This window comes from Chiloscyllium punctatum, chromosome 13, assembly GCF_047496795.1.
Source record: "Chiloscyllium punctatum isolate Juve2018m chromosome 13, sChiPun1.3, whole genome shotgun sequence".
Taxonomy (NCBI): domain Eukaryota; kingdom Metazoa; phylum Chordata; class Chondrichthyes; order Orectolobiformes; family Hemiscylliidae; genus Chiloscyllium; species Chiloscyllium punctatum.
This window is the reverse complement of record NC_092751.1, coordinates 87,865,261-87,870,352: the sequence shown is the minus strand read 5'-3', so window position 1 is coordinate 87,870,352 and position 5,092 is coordinate 87,865,261.

Below are 5,092 nucleotides of genomic sequence, written 5' to 3'. Positions count from 1 at the left end.
TTCAATGGTTGCCTTTCTTTGGTAGTACCAATTTTGTGTTTGACTTTTTTTACCTCCACCTACCTCCTCTCTTGCTTACCTGTTCCCCTTTCAAACTAAAAGGAAAATGGTAGGAAGCACAATACTAAACAACAGCATCAACGGCTGGTAGAGATTGAAGAATCAAAGGCTGCTTGTGCTTGAGGCCCATGCTTGGAATGGAATCAGTAGATTTGAGCTCAAGACTGCAAGCTGAGCGGTTTATTTTTGGGGGGACTGGTCTGCTCCTAACTTGTCTAGATTCATCTCTACAATCCTATATACTGCAATGGTATGTCCTACACATGCAAACAGTAGGAAGCCTGCACTTGATCACACTCCTTTCTAAACTTTCTTTCCTTCATGTCCTCCTGACTTAAAAACTATCGTTTTGGTCATCTTTGTTTTCCAACTTGCTGGAACTGTCCCATAGTCAAGTCAAACTTAAAATTACCACAAGTGCATTTGCTATTTCTCCTGCCTTTTTTTAGCATTCTGGGGTGTATGCCATCAGGGCCAGGAGCCTTATCTACTCTTAGCTCTATTGGTTGCCTAACACTTATGATTGTTTCCAGGATCTCTCCTATCTTTGTCCTTTGTTATGCATGTCCTCTACTGAAGACAAATGCAAATACATATTCAATGCATCAACCATTTCCACGTGTTCTATAGTGGGAGGAACAGAAGGAGAGGGGAGGGGGGAGGAAGAGGAGGAGAGAGAAAGAGACATACTGGATGTTTAAGGAAATTGAAGGGAAAGTTAGAACAAGGGAAGTCAAGAAAGACAATTGTATCAATGAAGCAGAAAACTCCAAGGGATCATGCTGTAAGGTTGAGTGAGATAGGAGTTGATGGGAAGGGTGAGGCAGTAACAAATTAAAATACTATATATTAATGCATGAAGCATTAGAAATAAGTTGGCTGAGCTTGAGGCTCTTTTGGAAATTGGCAGATATGATATTGTGGGGATAACTGAGATGTGGCTTCAAGTGGACAGAGCCTGGGAAATGAATATTCAAGGCTGACAGACTGACTGGCAGAGGGGGTGGGGTGGCCATGTTGGTAAGGGATGATATTCAGTCCCTTGAGGGGGGACCTAGAATTTCTCAGCTCTATCCATACTGACTCTACATCCCCTGATTCTAAGGGTTAAAAACTCCCTCTTGGGAGTTATCTACAGGCCCCCAAACAGTAGTCTGGATGTTGGATGCAAGTTGAAGCAGGAGCTGAAATTGTCTGTCGCAAAGATGTTACTACAGTTGTTATGGGGGATTTCAACATGCAGGTAAACTGGGAGAATCAGGCTGGTATTGGAGACTTTGTGGAGTGTCTCCGAGATGGATTCTTAAAACAGCTGGTGCTGGAGCCTACCAGGGAGAAGGCAATTCTGGATCTGGTGTTGCGCAACAAACCAGAATTGATCAGGGACCTCTAAGTGAAGGAGCCATTGGGATGTAGTGACCATAATAAGCTTCAAACTGCAATTTGAAAGGGTAAGGGTACAATCTGAAGTGACAATATTTCAGTTGAATAAAGGGAACTATGGAGCTATGAGGGAAGAGCTGGCCAAAATTCAATGGTGCAATACCTTAGCAGGGATGACAGTGGAGGAACAATGGCAGATATTTCTGTGTATAATGTAGAAGATGCAGGATCAGTTCATTCCAAAAAGGAAGGAAGATGCTAGGAGGAGGCATGGGTGGCTGTGACTGACGAGGGAAGTTAAGAAACATATAAAGTTAAGAGAAAAAGTATAACATAGCAAAGATAAGTGGGAAAATGGAGGACTGGGAAGCTCTTAAAGAACAGAGGATAACTAAGAAGGAAATATGCAGAGAAAAGAGGTACGAAGGTAAACTGGCCAAAAATAAAGGAGGATAGTAAAAGCTTTTTTAGGCTTGTGAAAGGCAGAAAAATGGTTGACTAAAATTGGGCCCTTGAAGACAAAAACAGGGGAATGTATCACAGGGAACAAAGATGGCAGAAGAATTGGTACTTCAGACCTGTGTTCAGTGGGGAAGACACAAGCAATTTCCCTGAGGTAACAGTGGCTGAAGGACCTGAACTTGAGGGAATTTATATTTGCCAGGAATTGGTGTTGGAGAGACTGTTAGGTCTAAAGGTTGATAAGTCCCCGGGGCCTGATGGTCTACATCCCAGGGTACTGAAGGAGGTGGCTCGAGAAATCGTGGATGCGTTGGTGATTATTTTCCAGAGTTTGATAGATTCGGGATCAGTTCCTGCGGATTGGAGGGTGGCTAATGTTGTACCACTTTTTTTAAGAAAGGTGGGAGAGAAAGCAGGAAATTGTAGACCAGTTAGTCTGACCTCAGTGGTGGGAAAGATGCTGGATCCTATTATAAAGGATGAAATTACTACACATCTGGTTAGTAGTAACAGGATAGGTCAGAGTCAGCATGGATTTATGAAGGGGAAAATCATGCTTGCCTAATCTTCTGGAATTTTTTGAGGATGTAACTCTGAAGATGGACGAGGGAGATCCAGTAGATGTAGTGTACCTGGACTTTCAGAAAGCTTTTGATAAAGTCCCACATAGGAGGTTAGTGAGCAAAATTAGGACACATGGTATTGGGGGCAAAGTACTAACTTGGGTTAAAAGTTGGTTGGCTGACAGGAAACAGTGATAAATGGCTCCATTTCAGAATGGCAGGCAGTGACCAGTGCGGTACCGCAGGGATCAGTGCTGGGACCGCAGCTTTTTACTAGATATAATGATCTAGAAGATGGTATTAGCAATAACATTAGCAAATTTGCTGATGATACTAAGCTGGGTGGTAGGGTGAAATGTGAGGAGGATGTTAGATTACAGGGTGACCTGGACAGGTTGTGAGTGGTCAGATGCAGTTTAATGTGGGTGAATGTATAGTTATCCACTTTGGTGGCAAGAACAGGAAGGCATTTTACCACCTAAAATAGTCAATTTAGGTAAAAGGGCAGTACAAAGAGATCTGGGTGTTCTCGTACACCAGTCAATGAAGGTAAGCATGCAGGTACAGTAGGTAGTGAAGAAGGCTAATAGCATGCTGGCCTTCATAACAAGAGGGATTGAGTATAGAAGCAAAGAGGTTCTTCTGCAGCTGTACAGGGCCCTGGTGAGACCACACCTGGAGTACTGTGTGCAGTTCTGGTCTCCAAATTTGAGGAAAGACATTCTGGCTATTGAGGGAGTGCAGCGTAGGTTCACGAGGTCAACTCCTGGAATGGCGGGATTACCTTACACTGAAAGACTGGAGCGACTGGGCTTGTATACCCTTGAGTTTAGAAGACTGAGAGGGGATCTGATTGAGACATATAAGATTATTAAAGGATTGGACACTCTGGAGGCAGGAAACATGTTTCCGTTGATGTGAGTGCCGAATCAGAGGACACGGCTTAAAAATATGGGGTAGACCATTTAGGACAGAGATGAGGAAAAACCTCTTCACCCAGAGAGTGGTGGCTGTGTGGAATGCTCTGCCCCAGAGGGCAGTGGAGGCCCAGTCTCTGGATTAATATTAGAAAAAGTTGATAGAGCTCTTAAGGATAGTGGAGTCTAGGGTTATGGAGATAAGGCAGGAACAGATACTGATTAAGGATGATCAGCCATGATCATAATGAATGGTAATGCAGGCTCAAAGGGCAGAATGGCCTACACCTGCACCTATTGTCTACTAAATCCCTCTTCTCTAAAGGATCAGTGTTTACTTTAGCCACTTTGTTTTATATTTCATAACTTTTGTGAGCCAGTGCAAGGTTTGAACCACTTGCAATTCAAATTTTTGTTTTAAATTTAATGGGGATTGGGCATCATTGGAGCATCTAATTTTGATAGGTGTGTCACATTACCTGAGAAACAACCTCCACTGAGGATTTTTTTTTCTTGATGTGGATAATACTGTCAAAGCTGACACTGGTATCCATCCTTATGCTTGTTCTACTTCTTTTTTTGTTTTGCTTAGAGGATAGTTGAGTCAGTCCCATGCTTCTGGTGTTGCATATCGGCAAAGATGGTAGATTTCCATCCCCTCTGGAAGTTGGCTAATGTGCTACCACTATCTAAGAAAGGTGGGAAGGATAGCTGGTGACCCTGATGTCAGTGGTGGGCAAGTTGTTGGAGGGAATCCTGAGGGGCAGGATTTACACTTGGAAAGGCAAGGACCGATTTAGGACAGGTCAACATGGCTTTGTGTAGGAAATCATTTCTCTCAAACTTGATTTGACATTTTTGAAGTAAGAGGATTTGAGGGCAGAGTGGTGGACATGATCTATATGGATTTCAGTAAGGCATTTGAGAAGATTCCCTGTGGGAGACTGGTTAGCAAGGTTAGATCTCTCTGAATACAGGGAGAAGTAGCCATTTGGATACAGAACTGGCTTGAAGGTAGAAGACACAAGGTGGTGGAGTGTTTTTCAGACTCTAGGTCTGTGACTAATGGAGTGCCATAAGGATTGGTGCTGGGTCCACTATTCATTTAGATAAATTATTCAGATGTGAACAGAGCAGATATAGTTTGCAGATGACAAACATTGGAGGTGTAGTGGATTTTGAAGGTGACCTCAGATTACAACAGGATCATGATCAGATGGGCCAATGGACTGAGTGGCAGGTAGACTTCAATTCAGATAAATGTGAGGTGTTGCATTTTGGGAAAGCAAATCTTAGCAGGACTTGTACACTTAGTGGGTGGCACAGTGGTTAGCACTGCTGTCTCACAGCACCAGAGACTCAGGTTTAATTCCCACCTCGGGCAACTATCTGTGTGAAGTTTGCACATTCTCCCTGTGTCTGCATGGGTTTTCTCTGGGTGCTCTGTTTCCTCCCACAGTCCAAAAATGTGCAGGTTAGGTGAATTGGCCGTGCTAAATTGCCTGTAGCATTAGGTGAAGGAGTAAATGTAGGGGAATGGGTCTGGGTGGGTTGCACTTCAGCGGGTCAGTGTGGACTTGTTGGGCTGAAGGGTCTGTTTCCACACTAAATGATCTAATCTAATTAATGGTAAGGTCCTAGGGAGGGTTGCTGAACAAAAACCTTTTTTGGAGTGCAGGTTCATGGCTCCTTGAAAGTTGAATCACA